Raw genomic sequence first — 23,763 nt, 5'->3', positions numbered from 1 at the left:
GCAGCAGCAGGCAGTATAAGGGAAGAGTTTGTTAATTTCTATTTGTGTATTTTAAAATCATGTTTTCTGAAAATGGACTCTCTTTTCTCTTATGTGTTAGCCGCTCATTTAGGACAGGAAAAAAATATTATAAAGCCAAATACATCTATGGCAAAATAATGTTGAAGATATAGGAGTGACTATTTCTCTAAAGAATCAAGGAAGATTTGTTATTAAAAACATAATTGCTATTCATCCCATAATATGCTACACCAGAGAAACATCAGGCTATAGACACACATCAACATGTTTGAATCTCACAGACATGATGTTGGACAAAAGAAGTCAGATCCAAAGAAGTATAAACCATGATTCAATTTATATGAGGTTCAAAAACAGGTAAAACCAGTCAAGTGCATGGTGCTAGAAATCAGAACATAGTTGTATTTGGAGAAGGTGGGGTCTGAGAAGAGGCAGGAGGGAGCCCGCTGGAGCAGAAAATGTTCTGGATCTTGATCTGGAGATGACTGCTGCTGCTGCTGCTGCTGCTGCTGCTGCTGCTGCTGCTGCTGCTGCTGCTAAGTCACTTCAGTCGTGTCCGACTCTGCGACCCCAGAGACGGCAGCCCACCAGGCTCCCCCATCCCTGGGATTCTCCAGGTAAGAACACTGGAGGGGCTTGCCATTTCCTTCTCCAGTGCATGAAACTGAGAAGTGAAAGTGAAGTCGCTCAGTTGTGTCTGACTCTTAGCGACCCCATGGACTGCAGCCCACCGGGCTCCGCCATCCATGGGACTTTCCAGGCAAGAACACTGGAGTGGGGTGCCACTGCCTTCTCTGGGGAGATGACTACACAGGTGTATATGTATATAAAAGTTCAGTGAGCTCTGCACTTCATTTTTGTGCATTTTACTGCTTACCTAAGTTAAAAGGGGGCTTCCCTGGTGACTCAGACAGTAAAGACTCTGCCTGCAACACAGGCAACCCAGATCTGATACCTGGGTCAGGAAGACCCCCTGGAGAAGCAAATGGCAACCCCTTCCAATATTCTTCTGGGAAATCCCATGGACAGAGGAGCTTGGCGGGCTACTGTCCATGGGGTCGCAAGAGTTGGACACGCCTCAGCAACTAAACCACCACCGAAGTTAAAAAGGAAGAGTAAGAGGAGGAAGACAAGAAACTAGGGAATTTTGATTCTTGGAAAACTTCTGAGAGGGTGGGTAAAGTCTTAATCACTACAACATCCTTCGAGAAATGTGTCACATGCAGAAATAGTCCTATCACTGCAAAACACTGAAGCACACAGGGGACTTAAATGACTGGTAACCAACAAGAGCCTGCAGATAAGCACAGGAAATGTGCATATGTACTGGACACTGGGCATGTTCTTGCTGTCAGCAGACTCAAGGTCAAGTTGCACACCCAGGCATGCAATATGTCATTGCAAGACAGGACGATACCAACCAACAGAAAAAAGTACAAAGATCAAGGAAGCCGTGAAAAAGTGTTGAATTCTTTGAAGACAGAGCAGATAATCTGGGTTGGGTTTTATTGCTGTTGTTTATTTGCCTGCGCCAGGTCTTAGCTGCGACGTGCGAGATCTTCATTAGGGTATGTAGGATCTAGTTCCTCAGCCAGGAATTGAACCTGGGCCCCCTGCCCTGGAGGCCCAGAATCTTAGCCACTGGACCGGGGAAGTCCCGGTCTAGGTTTTAAGGATGAATATGTTAAAAACAACTAAGTTACTTTGAAGGAATATTTTGATTTCTGTTTTTGGTTTCTTTTGTTTTTTATTCAAGTATAGTTGATTTATAGTGTGTAGTTTTTGTTGTTGTTTTTTGATGGGGTTGCCTTCTGCTGTAGTTAGAAGTGAGGGCTGAGGGGCAAGTTGAGTGTAGTTATAAAAAGAAAATATGTCCTTTTCACCTCATAGACCTTGTAGAGTCCAAATTTTGTGTTACACCTGTTATATACATTGCAACTGTTCTTTCCTGATGTTTCACCATCTTTTATCATGTCAAAAATAATTAATCTTTTTAAAAATGAGTGGCTGTATCAGGGCTTAATTGCAATGTACAGGATCTTTCGACGCAGCAACGTGGGCTTCTCCCTCGTTGTGGCACACAGGCTTAGTTGCCCTGAGACATGTGGGATCTTAGTTCCCCAACCAAGGAACAAACCCTGGTCCCCTGCATTGGCAAGTGGATTCTTAACCACTGGACTACTAGGGAAGTCCCCCAAACTATTAATTTTTAGGTAATTAAGTTTCCTACTTCCCAGGGAGGTCAGTGGTAAAGAATCTGCCTGCCAGTTCAGGAGGCCCAGGTTCAGACGCTGGATCAGGAAGAGCTGCTGGAGAAGGGAATGGCTGCCCACTCCAGTATTCCTGCCCGGAGAATTCCATGGACAGAGGAGCCTGGTGGGCTACAGTCCACAGGGTTGCTGAGAGTCGGACACAACTGAGCGTGCACACACACAATGCAGTTTCTTACTTGGGGTTTTATATTTTACTTACGAAAGTCTTCCTCACTTCAGAAGTTCTTGGTCATAGTCATGAATATCCCATTTTGGAAGAGAATCTTCTCTGAACCTCATTTTCATGTCTCTATCTCTGTAACTCCCCACTTCTATAGAGAAGTTATCAATAAATACTCTTTTTTCTCTATTTCCACATCTCCTCCCCATCCATACGCTTTTGTCTGGCTTCTGTTCCTATTTGCCCAAAAAGAAGTGCTTCCCATAAAGACCTCCGTGCTGCCAGACCAGCCGTCTTCTTGTCTGAGCTCTCTTTCCATGTAAACACTTCCCTGTCTGGTCACTGACATTCTCTTAGATTCCCTCCACCATCTCTAGCACTTCCATCCCAGTATCTCTCATAGGCTCATCTGCTTTGTCCAAAACTTTTAATATTAGAATTCTTCAAGGCACAACAAATACTAAATGATTAATACTAAGTGATTAATGGGGTTGCTTCAAGCATCCAATTCAGCATTTATTATATGTTCCAGTTTTGCCAGACACAGCCTCTGTAAAAAACACAAAGGTGAGTCCTGTCCTCAAGAAATGTATCCACCAGCTGGGAAGATAGGCAAGGATGCACATGGCACGCTCATGAGTAACAAGACCCATCTATTGAGCCCAAATATGTACACATCTCTGGATCAGATAAACATCCTGATGATGGCGAGCTCACAGTGTACACGAGGAACATTGCATAGATGTCAGTAAGTGCAATTCAAGGATGGCATGCTCTGGAACACGAGAATGTGCTGAGCAATGGCACGGAGAGTCCACAAGAGCGGGGCCATGTGTCAGCTGGGGAAGCAGGTAGAATATAAGTGGAAATCTTTCATCTGGCCCTGAGATTTGGACAGTCAGAGATAAGGGTTTGTGGAAGGTTGGGAACGGTTGATTCCTAAGCAAAGATACAGAAAGGTGAATTGCAGCATGGGAGAGGTGGTGGTGTTGGGACACGGGTGATGAGGTAGCAGAGTTACCCGTCACTGTGAAGGCTCTAGCCCTTGCGGGTCGTGCCATCAGCTGATCCGAAGTCTAAATAGAGGAGAGGGAGAGACCATCTCATTGGTCTGGCTTATTGTTAAGTTGAAGTGTGTATACAACATCTGCGTGGAAATGGACACCTGAAACTCAGGAGCTAGAGCTGTCATCTCGAGGGTCCTTCACCTCACGGAAGAGGCACCACCTTGGGAGTGGGTGTGGTGGGTGTGAGCTGAGTGAGGCGCCAGGCCAAGCGAGGCTCCCAGGAGCAGCAGTGGGCCTACCTTCAAGCCCCAGGAAGAGGGTCTGGGAAAGGAGCCTCAGGGGCAGCAGGGAGGTGGGAGGAGCGTCTTGGACGTCTCCAAATTTGCAGGAGCAGGGAATGGGTCATCAGTATCCAAAAAACTGCTTTGTACAAACAAGCATTTTTAGACCAGTGAGACACTGAAGTTGATTTTTAGAGTCTGACTCACTGTAATTACAACCCTGATGATCTTCCAAAGCCCTACCAAACCCTACACACAGGCAAAGTCCAGCTCAGGTTTCTGCTCCCCTGGGAAATGATGAACTGAAACCCTCTTTAGGCTCCCAGCTCACAGACAATGCTACCCAGCTTTTCACAGGCACTTCAGTCATCACCAGTTCCTCTAGCCTGCTCGGGTCATCTTTCCCCCTGGTGTTAGAGGGAGATTTTAAGTCTCCTGGGCCTCTAAATTCCTGCTCTGACTAAATTCTCAATTCCCACCCACCTGACAGGATGCCTGGGCCCACACTATGCCCATCTAGACTCCTACCCAGAGAGTTCTCAAATTATTCCCTGACAACTCTCCTTACTCTCCTCCTTACTCACCGTGTCCAGCAGGGGGCAGCCTCACCGCTTGTTACCCATCGAGTATGTTCCTAAAGGGGAAAGCAGTTCTCTTCCCTGGAACCCTGACATTCTAGAGAACCAGCTGAAAATTCACCCCGCTTTAACACAGCACTTCCCACCTTCCTTTAGTAAAATGTTTACAGTTGGTGGAAAGTCTCTGGCTACTATTGCCTGTGGAAGCAGAAACACTGCATTTGGTTGGGGTACATGGTTAACTGGTTATGTATACTCCTCCAACTCTGCCCACGCCATGCCCCAGCTTAAGAATGCTAAGATCCATGTCTGACCCATAGCAACAACACACACACACAAGCCATCCTTTCCCACCACACCAGGCTTCCGAGTAAGTTAGTTGTGTTGTTGCTGTTGTTCAGTCACCCAGTCTTGTCCAGCTGTTTGTGACCCCATAGATTGCAGCATGCCAGGCCTCCCTGTCCCTCACCATCTCCCAGAGTTTGCCCAAGTTCATGTTCATTGCATCGGTGATGCCGTCCTGCCATCTCATCCTCTGACGCCCTCTTAGTTGTAACTGCAGGCAAATAGGGCTGGGTGGCTCTGTAGTAAAGAATTTGTCTGCCAATGCAGGAGACGCAGTTTCAATCCCTGGGTCGGGAAGATCCCCTGGAGGAGGAAATGGCAACCCACTCTAGTATTCTTGCCTGGACAATCCATGGACAGAGGAACTTGGAGGGCTATTACTAGTCCTTGGGGTCACAAAGAGTCAGACGTGACTAAGTACACACGCACGGGCAAATAACTAATGGTAGAGGAGCAAATTCACACTTCCTGAGACCCTGTTCTGTGGCGGTTGCTGCATACTCTTTATCTCACTTTTCTAATATTGCATAATCATCAGCAAACTAAAGATGAGGTAGGCTAAGGAACATGAGTAAGTGCAAAAAGTCAGTGAGAGGCAGATGGGGATTTGAACCCAGGTCCCTGTAACTCCAGCTTCCGGTGCACATCTGAGCTCCCTGTGCTCAGCCCTCCTCCAGGGGGAGCAGGTGTCCAGGCGATGGGACCAGCTTGGACTATGAGGGCCCGGAGGTCGGCCCAAGGATGGGATGTGGGCACAGAGATGCATGGGCCTATGTCCCAGGGTGACAAACACCAGAAGCTGGGGAAACAGCTCCCTGAAGAAAGGCAGAGGGTGGAGTTTGGAGACATCACAGCCCCCTGCCAGAGCCCAGGCTGGAATGTAAACTCCCGTCAGTCCCTCTCCCTCCAGCCTTTAGGTGGTTTTAAGACCTATATTCACTGTTGAGACTTAGAAAGCCTGGATAAAGGAAAATAATGAAAATTCCTAAATTACTATCTCATAGTTAACCACTTATAAAATATTTGAACATTTTTTTGCCTTGAGAATTTTACATGTAAATATATAGTTAATAAAAAAGAGTCAGGGGATTTTCCAGGCAAGAGTACTGGAGTAGGGTGCCATTGCCTTCTCCGAAAAAAAGTCACACCATACCTTATATACTTTTCAAATTATATGCTTGAGAACTCAGTCATTTTTTAAGTTTCATTCATACAGACATAATAGTACTTGTGGCATTTTCTTATACCTTTTAAAATCTGTAATAACTTTATAGTCACAGTCCCCTTTATGGTTGATAACATATTTGCATATTCTCTCATTTTCTTGATTAATCTTGGCAGAACTTATCCCCTTTGTGACTTTTTAAAAAAACAAACTCTTGGTTTTCTTGCTTGTCTTTGCTCTTTTTTTCTAGTCCATTAATTTCTGAGTGCATTTATTATTTCTTTTTTTTTTCCAGTTTTCTTTAGATTTATATTCTTGTGCTTTTTCTCACATGTGCATTTATAATATAACATTTGCATACAACTTCAGCTGCATACCACAATATTAACATAAATTTTTCATTTTCTCTTCATTTTGAATATGAATGAGTTCTTCTTTGATTCATCAATTATTTTTTAAAACCTGTTGTAGAATTTCAACGTGTATGATGCTATTTTTATTACAGTGACTTCTGGCTTTAAGGCATTCTAGGCAGAGAGTTGAACTTGGTAGAGTTCATGTGTTGTTCACAGTCAACATTTTTAAATGTTCCAGGTGTGCTTTGAAAGACTGCATTTCCAAAAACAATTTGGAATTATATAGGGAAGATAGGAATGTGAACAAGCTACAGTCTAGCAACTTATTCTGCGCACAGACTACAATCTAGCAATTTATTTTTGGCTCATAGCTCAACCTTGCTGATAGAGCCCCTTGGTGGAGCACAAAGCTGGAGGAGCCCGAATCACTGATGAGAGTCATTCTAGCCCTGGACCCCTGGGTACTGATGACCTTTTATGGGAGAGACAAACCAACTTCCACCTTGTTTAAACCACTGCTTCAGCCACATGTGGTGAAATACAATTCTGACTTAGTACACTCCACTCTTTCACCTTAAAAAGTGTGTCTTAGTCAATTTGGGTGTTATAACAAAAATATCATAAACTGAGCAGCTTATGAACAGTATAGATTTATCTCTCATAGACTAGAGGCTGGAGAGTCTGAGATGAAGGTGCTGGCAGATTCTGGGTTTTGCAAGAGCCCACTTCCTGGCTCACAGATGGTAGGAAGAATAATAGAGTCTCTGGGGTCTCTGTAATAAGGGCACTAATTCCATCCGTGAGGTCTCCACCCTTATAACTTCCCTAAGGGCCAACCTCCCACTACCATCACATTGGGGGTTAGATTTCAAAATATGAATTGTGGGAGATACAAGCAGTCAGTCCATAATAGAAATAACAAATAATATTTAGCTCAGAGGGCCTTTGATAGAATTAAATGAAATAAATAGGATAAGAACCTAGTACTACCAAATATGAGTAACTTGCTTCATAAATTCCATTTTCCTTTCACTAAGAATTCATTCAAATGACGTGTCTAATTCCACTGACTTCTTCAGGCACACTCTTTATGTATCTCACATGACATTTAATTCAAGCATTAATTAAATGCTTAATAAAGACATCTTTATTTACTTCTGTGACTAAAAGCAGATCATTATAAACACTACATGTGTTTTCACAAACCATACCACCTAATCACAGAGAAAACATAAACTGTCTGACAGGATGAAGAGAAAAAATGACTGAATTTGAAACTAAAATTATCATTTCTTCCAGGCTTTCCAGATGTCTCCATATACTCTAAAACTAAAAAGGAGGGGAAAGTGAGGCAGGTATTTGAAGGAGAAAAAGTGAAGGAAAGGAACCAAAGGGAGAGCAAGAACCTCCTCTCACTGTTTCTTGAGCACCCACTATGCTCCAGATGCTTTCTGTCGTTTCTACACTTGCTCTTAGCCAAAAGGCTGAGGAGCGATCTGTCATTTCCAGTTCTCAGTATAACCTTCCAGGTAGTCTCCACTGTCCGCCTGTTAGAGATGAGGAAACTGAGGCCTGAAGAAGTTACATAAACTCTCCAAAGTTGCATAGTAATGATAACAATAAAAATGATAGAAAACTCATAATGTCCAGTATGACTACTGACTACCCGATATCTGCACTGCCCTTCTATAAAAAAACCTTGCTGATATGCCCTGTTAAATATACATAACTTCCTATGTGACCACATTCTGGCCAAGGATGGAGGCAGAAGTCTATGGATACTTGACCTTTTCCTTCAGTAATAAGGCTCTTATTCAGTGAGGGACTCTCCCCTGGTGAGGGCATTCAGCCCATCCCAGCTCTTCCTGGACCCCAGGGGGCAGCATTATTTCAAGCCTTTGGACCTTGAGCCTTAGGGCTCCTTCCCGTACTTCCTTCCCACCCAACAATTAACAGAGCAAATGCTTCTAAGACCTTGGGGCTCAGCCCAAAGCCAAGTCACTTCCCAAGGAGGTTTTCCAGAACCTTCCTTTCCCCCCAAGGAGAAGCGATCACTACTCCCTCTCTTGTGCCCTAGCCCTGTAAGTGAAAAGTGAAGTCGCTCAGTCATGTCCAACTCTTTGCAACCCCATGGACTGTAGTCCACCTCCGTCCATGGGATTTTCCAGGCAAGATTACTGGAGGGGGTTGCCATTTCCCTCTCCAGGGATCAAACCTGGGTCTGCCGCATTGCAGGCAGACGCTTTACTGTCTGAGCGCCCAGGGAAGCCAGCCCTGAATGTTGTGCATAATTCTAGGGGAGCATCTGGAACCTGGAAGGGTGCCCTCGTTAGGTGCCTTGTTCAGAGCAGGTGTTCCGTAGATGCTGAGTGTCAAGAGCGTGAACAGGGGTCACCTCTCACGGCTTCTGCAGGGGCCTCAGACTGCCACTGCCTGCCCCCAGATGCTCTTCCGTGGTCCCCGCGCCCCTCGGGGACCCCTGCGCTGATTCAGACAGCAGGTCTGCCCAGTGAAAAAGGCAACATAGGAAGGGACTTTCCCAACTGATCTTGAAAATTACAGAACTGGGCTCTTTAGGAAACAATAAAAGACACTGTGAAATCACTACTCTTTTGCTTTTCCTTCTTTTTTAAAAAATGCTGTTGAAGTATAGTTGATTTACAATGTTGTGTTAATCATTTACTCTGTACAGTGGAGTGACTCAGTTATATATTCTTTTTCATATTCTTTTCCATTGTGGTTTATCATAGGGAATTGAATATAGCTTCCTGCGCTATACAATAGGGCCTTCTTGTTTCTCTGTCCTATATACCATAGTTTGCATCTGCTAATCCCAAACTCCCAACCCTCCTCCCCCTATCCCCTCTCCCCCTTGGCAACCACAAATCGGTTCTCTATGTCTGTTTCATAGATGAGTTCCTTTGTGTCCTATTTTAGATTCCACATACAAGGAAGATGACATGGTACTTGTCTTCTCTTTCTGACTTACTTTGCTTAGTTTGATAATCTCTAGGTTCATCCGTGTTGCTGCAAATAGCATTATTTCATTATTTTTTATGGCTGAGTAATAGTCCATTGTATATATGACCAAATCTTCTTTATCCATTCATCTGTTGATGGACATTTAGGTTTTCTCCATGTCCTGGCTATTGTAAATAGTGCTGCTGTGAACATTGGGATGCATGTATCTTTTTGAATTATAGTTTTGTCTGGGTATATGCCTATTTTTGGCTGAGCGCTGAAGAATTGATGCTTTTGAACCATGGTGTTAGAGAAGACTCTTGACAGTCCCTTGGACTGCAAGAATATCCAACCAGTCCATCCTAAAGGAAATCAGTCCTGCATATTCATCGAAAGGACTGATGCTGAAGCTGAAACTCCAATACTTTGGCCACCTGACGTGAAGAACTGACTCATTGGAAAAGACTCTGATGCTGGGAAAGATTGAAGGTGGGAAGAGAAGGGGATGACAGAGGATGAGATGGCTGGATGGCATCACCGACTCAATGGACACGAGTTTGAATAAACTCCGGGTGTTGGCGATGGACAGGGAGGCCTGGCATGCTGCAGTCTATGGAGTCACAAAGAGTCAGACATGACTGAGCGACTGAACTGACTGATGCCTAAGAGTGGAACCGCTGGATCATACGGTTATTCTTAGTTTTCTGAGGAACCTCCATGCTGTTTTCCATAGTGGCTGCACCATGTTACATTCCCACTAACAGAGAAAGAGGGTTTCCTTTTCTCCACACCCTCTCCAGCATTTATTATATGTAGTTTTTAATGATGGCTATTCTGACCAATTGTGAGCCTATTTTTTTTTAATCCCATGGACAGAGAAGCCTGGTGGGTTACACAGTCCATAGGGCCGCAGAGTTGGGCAGGACTGAAGTGACTTAGCACGCAGAGATGGCTCTCGCATATCCGTGTTCCCACCAGTGTCCTGGGGATCTTTAAGCACACTTTCACTCTTCCCTAAGACACTGCAGGTGAAAATGAGAATCATGAACATAAAATGGATTTTCTTCCTTCGGTTCACCCTTCCTAACATCTTTTTAAAAAGGCAGCTGGGGTGTGGGTAATTGGTTAACAAAAGCAGTATGTGGCCCCTAGCTGTGGATGGTCCTCTGGAACGAAAGACAGTGCAAGGAGTAAGTTGCCATGCTATATGTCCATAGGATCACAGGAAGTCAGACATGGAAATGGCACAGGTGCTACCGAGTGAACGGCGGCGTGCAGGTTAGTATTTGGAAAACAAGACGCTTCTCCAATTCTTGTCAATCGGATCCCTCAGCACCGTGAGCAAGGGCCTGCCCTTGTCTTGTGATTAGAGAACTCAACGTGGGAAGGACAGGAGGCAGCCTTTACCCTGACTACCCAGGGCCTGAGCCCTCTGAGAGAACAATATTCTGGCTTCAGATATCAAAACTCTAAAGGAGTAAAATTATCAGTCCCAAGACCTCTTAATATGTTACATGGATTAAGGAGAAGAAAGTTTAATATATACTTGGTAATTTAAGTTAATAAAGCAAGAAGTTTCAGATGTATTAAAAGTAAGCTCAGTTGTACCTATATATATATATATGACTTTTTCATTGCTCTATGTTTGTACAAGTGACACGATACTACAAGAAAGAATAGGGAGAGGGAATGAGAACCTCTGAACTCATACCGCCTCGATTATTTCTGGCATGAATTGTCTCTTGCTAATAAGTAAAGTTCAGCTCCTTATCAGGACTATTCCTAGCCTCCCTGTATTCCTCCTCAAGGTAGATAAGAGTATGGGGAAGCTGAGAGCCCTTGGGGCAATGAGGAAAGGGGTGGCTGGTCCTTGTGGTGTCCACCCCTCCTGGACTCTGTCTTAGGAACCTGGTGTGGTCTCACCTAGCCCCTTGCCATGAATGACACATGTTGCTGCTGGATACTTGACCCACCAAAGCCACAGGCCATCAGGACCCCAACTCAGCAGCCTCCTATCCTGGTCTAGGCATCCTCTCAACTCCTCAAAATTGCTAAAGGTAGGAGTAGAGACTGAGCAGGAAAGGAAGTCCAGCAATGAACAGGACATGCAGATAAACTGAACATAGACAGGAGGGATGAACAGGATTTCTCCAAGAAATATAAAGTTGGGTGATGAATCATTTTGCTAAAGTTTAGGGATGAGAAAAGGGAATAGTCAGAAATTTAATCTGAGGCGTGTTAAGTTGAAGAAACTTATGAAGCCTCCAAGCAGCTACGAAAGAAAGTAATTTGGCCACATGGGTCAGATCTTGAGAGACAGAGAAAGGATGAGAAATAAATTTAAGAGTATTTGATGCTGGATGAGATTTATAGCCAACGGAACACAAAACACCCTGGGAGAAAGGGAGTTTAAGAAAGGGGAGAAAAACTGGGAAACATTTCATTCACAATAGCAGCAAGAATCCTCAGATACCTAGAAATCAAGCAGAAATTAGAATGTGTAAATCCTTGTGGGGAAAAAATTCAGTATCCATTCTTGATAAATATCCTTAGTGGAAAGGGAACAGGAAGTCCTTAACATTATAATGGGCTAGCTACTAAAATATCCACGGAACAGCTTACTGCTGGTGAAATCTTGGAAACACTTTCATACAAATCAGACACCCCAGGGAGGATGCTGTCAGCGCTACTATTCAACACCTGAAGTCCTAACTAGTACAAAATACAAAATAAAAAACTGTGAGACTCCATCAGTTGTTAGAACTGAAAGTCCAGTGAGATTTCTGGACCCAGGATCTATATGCAGCTGCTGCTGTTCCGTCTCACTGAGTCGTGTCCGACTCTTTGGGACCACTGTGGACTGTAGCCCACCAGGCACCTCTGTCCATGGGATTCTCCAGGCAAGACTACTGGAGAATCTATTAAACTATTCCAAAGGAAGACAAAATGGAAGTAAACGAAAGATCCCAACAAGAAAAATGATAGCAGACACATGCGATGGAAGTCAGGTACTATTTAAAAGGGCTTTATGTGTTCAACTCAATCCTCGTGACCTCAGAATAGCCCCACTTTGCAAATGAGCAAGCCAAGGTACAGAGAAGTCAAATAACCCACTGGAAGACACAGAACTAGAACTTAGGAGCCCTAAGATCCCAGCCAAAGTAGACTAATCTCTATCGCTAATCTTCACAGCATACAGCTTCTAACACAGCAGACGTGAAGAGGAGGGAAGCAAGTCAAAGATAATTATTTTTATAGAATAAAACACACTGTGCAGTTACAAGTTTAAAAACCTGTGCCAGGAGAGAAGAAAATATACAAACACATAAAACTGTAGTTTTAATAATCTGAATGTTTAAGAAAAAACAAACTACAATTTTTTTAAAACAGGCAAAAAATAGAAAGAGAAGATTCTTTAAAAGCCAGTTGCTGCTGCTGCTGCTGCTACTAAGTCGCTTCAGTCGTGTCTGACTCTGTGCGACCCCATAGACGGCAGCGCATCAGGCTCCCCCGTCCCTGGGATTCTCCAGGCAAGAACACTGGAGTGGGTTGCCATTTCCTTCTCCAGTGCATGAAAGTGAAAAGTGAAAGTGAAGTCACTCAGTCGTGTCTGACTCTTAGCGACCCCATGGACTGCAGCCTACCAGGCTCCTCCGTCCATGGGATTTTCCAGGCAAGAGTACTGAAGTGGGGTGCCATTAAAAGCCAGTAATCATATACAAATATGTTTAACTCTGAAGGACTCTAGGAAAGAGACAGTAACAGCAAGGGAATGTCAATTCATACCCCTTGTGATTGGCCCAAAAATGGGATTGGAGGATGACGCTGTGGAAGGAAGGGGGGAAGGCAGTCAATCAGAGCATGGGGAGGGGCACAGGGGCTGGCACCTTCCGTGGTCAAGGTACTGTCCCAGGCTGCCAGAGCCCAGGCTTCCTTCCTTCCTTAAGAGAGGAATGCACCTGGGTGCTTTGTCCAGGAGCTGTTTCCGGGATAAAAGCTGCGACTTCGAAAGTTCCACTGCAGTTCTGAGCTTCTTTCACCTAGACTTACAACAGCCTTCTGCAGACTGCTCAGCCTCAAATCCTCTGCAGTGAAGACCATTACTTCTGAGCAGCAAATTCATTCCACATTCACCACCTCCCTTAGAGATCTTAAATGTTTCTTCAGTTCAGTTCAGTTCAGTCGCTCAGTCGTGTCCGACTCTTTGTGACCCCATGAATCGCAGCACACCAGGCCTCCCTGTTCATCGCCATCTCCCGGAGTTCACTCAGACTCACGTCCATCGAGTCCGTGGTGCCATCCAGCCATCTCATCCTCTGTCGTCCCCTTCTTCTCCTGCCCCCAATCCCTCCCAGCATCAGAGTCTTTTCCAATGAGTCAACTCTTCGCATGTACTGGAGTTTCAGCTTTAGCATCATTCCTTCCAAAGAAATCCCAGGAGTGATCTCCTTCAGAATGGACTGGTTGGATCTCCTTGCAGTCCAAGGGACTCTCAAGAGTCTTCTCCAACACCACAGTTCAAAACCATCAATTCTTCGGCGCTCAGCCTTCTTCACAGTCCAACTCTCACATCCATACATGACCACAGGAAAAACCATAGCCTTGACTAGACGCACCTTAGTCGGCCAAGTAATGTCTCTGCTTTTGAATATACTATCTAGGTTGGTCATAACTTTTCTTCCAAGGAGTAAGCGTCTTTTAATTTCATGGCTGCAATCACCATCTGCAGTGATTTTGGAGCCCAAAAAATAAAGTCTGACACTGTTTCCACTGTTTCCCCATCTATTTCCCATGAAGTGATGGGACCGGATGCCATGATCTTCATTTTCTGAATGTTGAGCTTTAAACCAACTATTTCGCTTTCCTCTTTCACTTTCATCAAGAGGGTTTTTAGCTCCTCTTCACTTTCTGCCATAAGGGTGGTGTCAAACCTTGCTAATTCTCAGGTCAGGGGCTAATGCTTGCCTCTGAGAGCAGCTTTACATAGTAAAAGACGGTGCCTTCCATGTTTGTCCAGAGCAGCAAAAATACAATAAGGGAAAAGAACTTTGCTTGTAACTACTAAAGGCTGTTTCTAAGGATGGCTGTATCCATTTGTCCTTGCTTATTCATTTGTCGCCTTAGCAACCAAAATGTTTACTAATTAGTACAGCGAATGTTGAACAATAGATTCTTGTTGGGAAACCAGTGCCCCAGTAATGGAAACTTCATACAGATATTTATTTTGAATCGGAGTGCTTTTCCGCAAAGAGCAACATCCTGCCAAAATCCGACCCTGATTTGCAGAGCTGCTGAGGCTTGAAAACATTCACAGTAGTAAGAGGATGCTGATGTCTTGAAGCTGACAACTCATTTTGGAAGACAAAGCCCTGACTGCTTTACTTTGTTTCCAAGTGATAAAGACAAATTAAAGTGGCCCAAGGACCACACTACCCACAGACAACTATCTCACAGATTCATGCAAAAGCCCTTTCTGATTGAGCAAAGTCTGCCTAATCCCAGCTAGATAGATAATAGCACAAAGATAATATATTTAGCAGTTTGAGGGAGAAAGGCTACATGTATATGTACTGGCTGAGTGGCTCTGCTGGCAACTGAAACTATCACAGCACTGTTAATGGGCAACATTCCAATATAAAATAAAAAGTTTTTAAAAGATTATATGTTCAGCAAATGTTTTAGGAGTCAAAACCCTCCTCATTATAGTGGAGCTAAATAAACATGTAAGAGGTACAGTAAGTTTCTGAAAGTTTAGTAACACAATGTTCATTTTTTTAACATCTAAAATTACAGAGTACATTGTTTTAATTGTGCGGATTTACACTGGAATTGAATGTGAATGAATAATCTCATGCTTTTCTGTAGAAGAGGGCAAGCAAGTCCAGGAGAAGCAACCAAAAGCGTAAGCCTATCTCCTCATTTAGCCATTCCCTTACTCAAAACCACAGAGACTCTTCCCAGTTACAGAGCAAAGTCCTTGCTCCTTAGTTAATACGGTGCATAAGATTCTTCATCGTCTGGCCCTCTCCACCTTTCCCCCTTCTCTCGCCTCCCCAAACCCACACACTTCTGTAGGTCAGAAACGTCATCCTATGATCAAAAGATGTGCCTTTGAACAAACTGTTTCCTTTTCCTGGAATGCATTTGCCCCATGGTGGCTGTGTAGTAAACTCCTATTCACTCTGGACAACCCGCGCGGTTGGTTGGTTGGTCGGGGTGGGCTGGCGGGGCCAGGGGTGGGGTCAGCAGGGGACCACCCCCCTGCCGGCGACCTGGCACCGCTGGGTGCATTTCCAACGCGGCAGTGCCTTCTGATCGAGGCCCAGCCCATGGACTGTGAGGCCAGTATGGGTCTTCCCTGAGTCGGGTTGCTTGGGAATGCAGCCCAAAGTGGGTGGTGAACTCCATCTAAGGCTAAATAACAGCACGAGGCCGATTGTCAACAAGTACTGTAAGGGAAAGTTGAAAAGAACCAAACAACCCAGCTAAGATCTCAGCCCAGCAAAGGGTCCTCTCTCCTCTGGGAGGTCATGTGTGTGCACTTCTGTTGGTGAGCACGTCACACTGTTATAATAGTGTGGCTGTGTGTCTGAACCTCCGCTTGGACTCTGTGAGGGAAGGGTTTCCGTCTGAATCCTCAGGATTCTGCCGCTGCTGCTTCTGCTCAAAGAATGCGTATTAACTGGGACGGAATTACAAGTGACCCCTGGGAGGTCATATAGGACTCAAGCACTTTTGTCAGATTCCCAGCAAGGCTATTTTAAGAATTAAGGCTTTAGCATAAAATGGTTATATTATTATTATTTCATTTTTTCAAGATGTGAAAAATTGTCTGTCTTAATCCAATGTTTGTGATAAAAATAAAGATGTTTCTCTTTCTTTGTGAAAATGATGGGGTTCTGAACACACACAAACATAGGTAACACAAATCCTCTCTCTTGTAATTCCTTCCAGGACGATGGACAAGGAAACCAGTCTTCCAGATATGCACTGTCTTATTTAAAACCCTGAATGTTGATTTGGCCTATAGTCATAGTGGGGTGGTGGAGGTGCTGAAGAAGAGAACCTAAATTAGCTGACTGACGGATTTATCGCTCCACTCAGAATGTTTACCATGCTTTGGGTTCTGCCTTGGGTTTTCAAAGGGCATCAGTCTCAGGGAGACCAAGAGACCAGGCTAGAAATAAGTCAATTGTCAACCACACCTTTTCCCAAATTTTGTGTCCAAGGTCACCACCTGAGTCATCCAGTAGCAGTGATACTTGTGGGCTTCCTCAGCTTGATGAAAGGCCACTTATCTTTGTTCCCTTTTGCAATTTGTATTTACCGTATTTTATTGAATTCATTCACCTATTCCACGAGAAGCAAGAGCTGTCGAGGGTGACTTCGAGGTATATAGTTTGAGTGGCTGGGTCAGTGGTAGAAGCCCCTACTGGAGGAGGAGTTTTGAGAAGAGAGGCTAAATCATGAGTTCAGTTCTAGATGCCTTCACGTTGAAGTGTTTGAGGGCCATCTAGACGGCAACGTGAAGTGGAGAGTTCAGAGAAATCTGGGCAGGAGATGGAGTTTGAAAGTTGCTAGCGTGCAGGTGGTGACTGAAGCCACAGGATGGATAGGCTTGCCCAGGTGGCAGATGGTGGGCTGGGAGGCGAGCACGGCCGTGTGCGGGGCACTCCCACACTTGCAGGTCGGGTGGAGGGGCAAAGTGATTGACGAAGGAAAAAGAGAAGAGTCAGAGAGGGGGGGAACCCAGAGCATGCGGTGTCCCGGGAGCCAGGGGAAGGAGTGTTTAAACAGAGGGAGTGGTCAGAGCTGTATGCAGAGTGATTCTGAGACGTGGTGAGATAGAAGGCTATAGAGAGTACATTAGCGTAAGTGATAGGGAGAGATTTGGTGAATTTAACAGGAACTGTCTCCACGGAGTGGTTGAAACAAGATACACTGATGGCCCAGTCGAGGTCACTGACCATTAATTTGTAGCAGTACCAAGACTCCTTGTGTTTTTCTCCAAACGTTCTCAGCAGCCCGGGTGGAGACACAGAGAAGACACATGGGTGCATCCAGGGCTGGGGTTTGCTAGAGAATGTGCAGAAGAACAATTGAAGTGATAAACCCTGGAGTCCATTCATAATAGAGAGAAAGGCAGAAATGAGTGTGTGTTGAACGGATGGGTGAATGCATTGACGGAGGGGTAAGTAAATGGATTTATAAATGGATGGGGAGATGAAGGGGCAAGTCAATCCGAAGCACCTGATGAAAGAATAGCTGTAGTGGGGCACTTAACAAATCAAGTTGAAAGAAAGGAAGGCTGTGAATCAGATGCTAGCCAGATGTTTGCACTATTTGATTCAGAGAGGACAGTTTCGAGTATCGCTAAGTTCCAGCATAGCGGTGGATGGATGCGGCAGAGTGGATAATTCACTGGAGTGGTGAAGAGTTTATTCACACAGACACTGTCATCTAAGTGGGTGCAACTGAAATGGAGAGGGGGGGGAGAGTACACTGGAACTGGTAACAAATCTATCTGGTAACAAAACTATCAGTGAAAGACAAGGGGTGACTGGGAAGTCAGATGAAGACTGACGCAGGGAACGCAGCTCGGCTTCAGGTTATGGAGAAATGACGAGAGGGTGAAGGAGCCGTGGCCTGAATGCGGCATGGGGAGGATGCTGCCTTGCTCTCAAATCTGGAGCTTCCTGGAGTGTAAAATGGCCCTCACTTGACAGCCTGACAGATGAGGCATTGTTCTCAGAAGACTGGCTGGATTCAGTTAAGACAATGAGATGGACAGAATCTCCCGAGGAGAGTCCGAGGCTGCAGGGGATGAAGCCTCTCTTCCCACTTCACTATGCACTGTGGCGCATGGGTTTGTCAGAGGTGAACAAATGGTCGCTTGGGTCATAGTGCCTCTGACTGATACAGGGAAGTGTCTTTTCATGTTTCTATTCCCCAGCCTAGAATACTATAAGACACCTGGAATCGTTTTCTAAAGTGTGTAACTCTTATTGAAAGTTTGATTGCTCCACCTTTTCTGATTCTACATTCCACTCTGACATTCTGAATACTAGTAATCATTATACCATAATTTAGTTGCTGATCCGAAAGAGTGTAGGAGATTCATTTGTACCTGTATTTTCATCCGTGCACATCTGGTGAATAGATCTCTGTTATGGGCTTCTCTTGGTATCATTTGCTTCTTTTTTCCCTAAAAATGAAGCAGTAGAATGTATTCTGGTTAATTCAGTGTTTTGATGACCGAAGTTGTAGTTAAGTGTCTTAATCACAGAGCTTCACACACACAGCCCCAGGAAGGATCATGGTATTTCATCTAGATACTGTCTGTCAGATGGAGGAAGGGCTAGGAGGGGATATAACAACAAAATTACATGCAAACTTTTTAAAGTCCACCTTATCATCATAGAGGAAAAATGCCATATATCCAGGTAATTCACCATCACTAGGTAAAAAATAGTCATTTCTCTCAGTAAATCTGAGCTCTACAAACCTGATTTTTGCTTATAATGCTAATAAAATTCCAGAGTCCTGCTCTAAACATATCTTCATAATTAAGTAAAGCACCTCAAGAAAAGATTTGAAGGAATGTCCTTCTCCCTTACAGCTCTGGAAAGAGACCTGGTTTTTGCATTGTAAACTCAATGAAATATCCTTTGACAAGGTAGCAAATTGAGAACTTCTAGAAAATTTCAATGTAGTTTTCTCATTGCACTATAGAGATTTATGTCATTTGTCCTGTTCTTAATACATCTCAGATCTTGGAAGTATTCAAAGGGGTCTTATAAAATTGTGAAGATTCTAATCACAAAAATAACCTCCAGAAAAAAATCTGTAATTCTGACTGGTTGTCTTAGTTGATACTTTTTCTAGTGATAATGATGTAATTGGCAACTTCCGTCTAACTGTATAAATCTTGGTAAGATTTTTCTGTCAAATCAGATGAAGATCACTAGAATGTTCCTCTTTTCCCAACTACTTGACAGAATAATTGAAATCCATGACTCTACAAGCTTTCTTACTTAAAAAATTAATCATGATCTATTAACAAGAATTGAACTTACACTCCCACTGAAAACGACCACAAAAATTGAACAAAATATGCAGAAGAATTGTTTGCAGGCACTGGAGAGCAGATATTGCAGGGCTTTGATCCTTGAGAGAAAGGAAGCAAGAGATTTCCCCTGGTTTTCTGCCGAAAGATAGTTTTCAAAGTGTCCTATGGGGGAGAAGAGCGTGAGCATGGAGAAGAGACAGATCGGAGCCAGGGGTCACTGAGACTGCAGGGACACAGAAGGGGGTTGAGATGCAAGCCGCAGAGAGTAGGGACCTGCTAAGAAGATGCATATAACTTTTCTCAGATCCTTGGCCAGTTCCAAAGCTGTGCATTTGCAGGGTGGAACTGTGGGAAGCCAAGGGGGAAAAAACACAGCAGTTATAAAGAGGCTGATAACTAAGTAGAAACATCAGGGCTTACACATTACTGGGGTAATTGCGAGACTTTGGTGAACACCCTAGACTTTCAGTTGAAGCCCCAGAAAGATCTCACCCGAGGGCAGGAGGCATGTCTAGGAGAAAGGGCAAAGATAAATAAGCCCTAACAAGGCCTAAAACCAAACCTGGACAGGACCAAGGTGATCCTCCAGTAATTTAGCTTAATCCAGAACCTCTGCCACCTACTATCACGCTACGACAGTGTTCAGCACACAATAAACTTACAGGATTGGAAGATACAGGAAAACGTTCATCATGGAAACACGTAATCCTTTAAGTCAAAACACTTCCTCAAACTCCAGAGTGACTTTGGTGGCCCAGATAAACCAGTTGTAATAGGTAAATCGGTAATATACATTTTCTCCAAAGCTTCGTTCCTCAACATTAAATAGCACCACGTGCAGAACCCCAGACTTGAAAGTATCTACCAAATCCAGGGAACAGTTCTGTTAAAGCCATAATATATTCACTTGGCCAAAGAGATAGTAATCAAGTTAATCAATTGCCCCATACTCAGATTTATGATGAATATAAAGTTTTCTCTGGGCGGGGAAGATGATTTTCATCTGCATATCTAAAGAATCCAGTTTAGTAATACTCCCCAAACAAAGGACATTTGTTGGGAAATTCTGGAATGATAACTGCCAAATACTTCCAAACAAAAGTTTTCCCACTTACAAACAAGATGAAAGTTCTTTCTCTACCAGGCACCCTGTCAACATGCTAAAGGCCAGGGAACCTGGACTTGCTCCTCAGGACAATACTTTATTGAATCTGTTTTCAGCAGATGATTTTGCTTAGAAAAGAAGGGTCACATTGGTGAAATGAATACTCAGAGCAGTAGGCATGAATCCAACACACACAAAAGAAACTCGATAAATACTTCACTACATGCCTATCAAGTTCTCGTACATATCATTGAAATTACCATTTATAGTTCAAGGACAGCATGTACATGCTTCGGTTGAATACTTGAGAATTGCATATAAAAGCTCTGGGTTTTTAGTTTTTTGTATTTTCTTGTAAGATTTTAGGTGCTCATTTAAAATCCTGGGTACCACTAGATGAATCAGACCTCAAATTAAAAGTGTGTACAATTCAAGTATGAATTTGGATATGTATGATCTAAAATACAAGCCTATCCCTACAAAACTGCCCAATTATGGCCTAATCATGAGAAGACATCAGACCAAATCCAAACTGAGGACATTTAACGAAATAACAGGCCAGTGCTCTTCAGAACTATAGAGATCATGAGAGCATAACTGTCTGAGGACCCTTCCAGATTAAGGGAGGTTAAAGAGACATGATAACTAAAGGTGATGGCTGATCCTCGATCGACTCCATGGATGGTTGGTGAAATCTAGATGTCTGCTGATTAGATGAGAGCATTTCCTCAGTGTCATTTTCTGATTCGGATCACATCTGTAATTTAATCTCAAAAGGCTTAGAAAAAAATATATAAGTGCGTATACAGAGAGAGAGTGGTAAAGCAAATATGATGCAGTGTCAACATTCAAGTGATGGGGGGTGCATCTGAAATTTTCCTACTGTTGGAAGGTTTTGTTTTTTTTTTTTTTTGTAAATCTGAAACAGTTTCTAAAATCCGCGCACCAAGGCATTCTCCTGTTTTTCTAAATGAACACAAAACGGCATAGCTGCCTATCTGGTGGCAGTCTGTTCTCTGCCTCCCAGTTTTACTCACAGAGCATTCAAAATTCTTTCCCCCATTTTCCCCCTAGTATGCTAGCCAAGTTGAATAGTTTTAGTCCCCAGACACACAAAATCTTTTCATTCCTTTTTCTATCAACCACAACACTGAAAATGGTTATTTTTAGGAGATTCTGTATGAGACAAAGCATTAGCATCTTTTCATTGAAAGTTGCTAGTCTACAGGGAGCAAAATTCTAACAAGATGTGGGCTTTGTTGTTCCACAAGTATTCCCTACACGTAAACCCGGCTGTATGAGGAAAGAGGCTGATCCTAAATAAGAAGAGAAACTCATTTTCAAATTATGACAAGCAATAAAAGAACTGGGAAAAAAAAAAAGAAACCAATGAATGCTGTTGATGTAGCCCCAGTAACGTGGGGCTTTACACCCAGGAGAGCCTGGGTTAAGGTTTGGAGACTCTCCCAAGTCTCAGACAATCTCAAACACTAGCCAGAACCTTCCAGGAAGGCCCACGGCCCACAGCGGAATCCCCTTGGGGTCCTCTGTGCTCATTTCCTCCATTCTGTGTCCTCCCGACCTTGGCTGCTATTATTACCCCGTTTCCCTTCGGATATAGTGAAACTGACCCATACAGAAACGTGCGCCAGCCACCAGAAAGTGAAGCACAGCAAGCAGCGAGAAGGAAACCCGTGGAACCCCTTACCTTCAAGCAGCAGCTGTTTGAAACAGGTTCCACGTCTGTACCGGGTCCTGGGGTGGGGTGGGGGCCCCCTCAATGCATGCAGAATATATAGGGGCCGATTATATATCCGGGTTTTTCATTACACAAGGTGTTTTTGATGGGTTCTCAGCCAAGATCCACTTAAAAACAAAAGCTACACAAAGACTACAAAAAGGCCACACAAAGTTTAAACAAAAGGCTAAAGAAAGACCCAACAAAAGCCAAAGCAAGTTTAAACAAAGAATGAAACAAAGGCAAAACAAAGGCCTAACAAAGACAAAAACAAAGAGAGAAACAAAGGGCAAAAGAAAATCTAAACAAAAGCTAAGCTAAGCCACAACCGTATCACTCCCTCACATACACACACCATATTACATGCTATCCCCACACACACACTAACTCTGGTCTTCCACCTCCCATGTCATCAACACCCCATGCCTCACTAAGGCTCACTCCACACCAGCTGTACCCCATCAAACCACACACCAGGTCCAACCACACCACACACCCTTCCGTTGTGCCAGCATGTCACCCCACCGTGCTATACACCACACCACACACCACAAGCCAAACCCCCCAACCGCAAAAGGAGCTGGAGTTATGCTGGTACTTCTCTATTTTTAGGCTTCTGTTTCCATACTCTATGCAGATTAAATACACATACAGGTTGCCGTCCCTAACACACCTACCCACACAGGCCCAAGATAACACTTACACACACATGCCCTCATACACTAAACTTAACAAGAGCACCTTGGTCTAGTCACAGCTGAACTTGGATTTGGAAGATTCTGTAACAATTACCTGCATTCAAATTTATGCAGACTTTTGAAAAAGATCATCTCTTTTGGTAACTGATTTCTGTAACTGATGAATTTCATGTAACTAACATGGTAATATCGACTTCAGTCTTAGACATTTGCATTTTCTTATCATTCCCCTATAACTCGTGGGTCACACCATTGAGTCCTATAGCTCTGTGCCTCTGTTAAATTTCATGGTTCCTATAAGCCTGTGCTTCTGCAAAAGTTCGTTTTATGTACATAGAACTACACACAAATGATTTGAAAGAGGAAAGATCACTTCTGAAACTAATCCAACCAACAGCAGCCTTGCCTCTTAAATTCCCAGGGCTCCCTGCTTGACATGTGATGGTGAGGTATCAAGGCCAACATTGCCATCAAGTTTCCTTTTAAGCTTTTGTCTGTTGTATGCAAAAAAGAATCATCAGGGAATCTTGAAAAAGCAACCTGTTGGAGTACAGACATCCACAGAAATCTCATTGCACACTAGCCTCATGGCTAGTTAAACACGTGTCTCTGAGTAAGGAGCTACAAATGCATGCTGACTGACTCCTGCTATGAGGCCAGGGCTCTGCCAGTGCGGCAGGGGGCGGGTTCGAGGGCCAGGTAGAGGGAGGTGGTTGAGAGCATGGGCTCTGAGCCCTGGGATGGTCACAGGACTCTGACTCCAAGCACAAGCGCTGGAATGGGCAGACAGGCTGGCCCTTGCATGGGCAGCCCTCAGAATCCAAGTAGCTGAAGGCTTTCCCATTTGGTCATTCGGTCTCTTCAACAAAGAGCAATCTATCTTCTGGGCTGGCAGGGTAGGGAAGGTGGGGAAGTTGAAGTATCTTACCACTGATATTCTGTGATCAGGATGGGCAAGGGGCCCATATGAGTTATGTAGATGTTCCCTTTTTAAGCCCTGTCCATC

The 23,763-nt window shown here is 44.0% G+C and overlaps 1 protein-coding gene across 6 annotated transcripts in view; it reads right to left on the bottom strand.

The window, feature by feature from the left end:
* Positions 1-22,142, bottom strand: part of MOBP (myelin-associated oligodendrocyte basic protein) — a 44,453-nt gene extending 22,311 nt beyond the window's left edge. For 3 of the 6 annotated variants that reach the window (XR_001917024.1, XR_001917022.1, XM_018038376.1), the window contains exons 1-2: positions 22,030-22,141; positions 18,275-18,352 (exon numbers count right to left, since the gene is read on the bottom strand). The gene's annotated coding sequence lies outside the window, so the exon portion shown is untranslated. Of the gene's footprint in view, positions 1-18,274; positions 18,353-22,029 lie in introns of all 6 variants that reach the window. The other 3 variants (XR_001917023.1, XM_018038377.1, XR_001917025.1) reach the window with 2 other exon arrangements.

Source organism: Capra hircus, chromosome 22 (assembly GCF_001704415.2).
Source record: "Capra hircus breed San Clemente chromosome 22, ASM170441v1, whole genome shotgun sequence".
Lineage (NCBI taxonomy): Eukaryota > Metazoa > Chordata > Mammalia > Artiodactyla > Bovidae > Capra > Capra hircus.
This window is presented reverse-complemented; position numbering and strand designations above follow the sequence as displayed.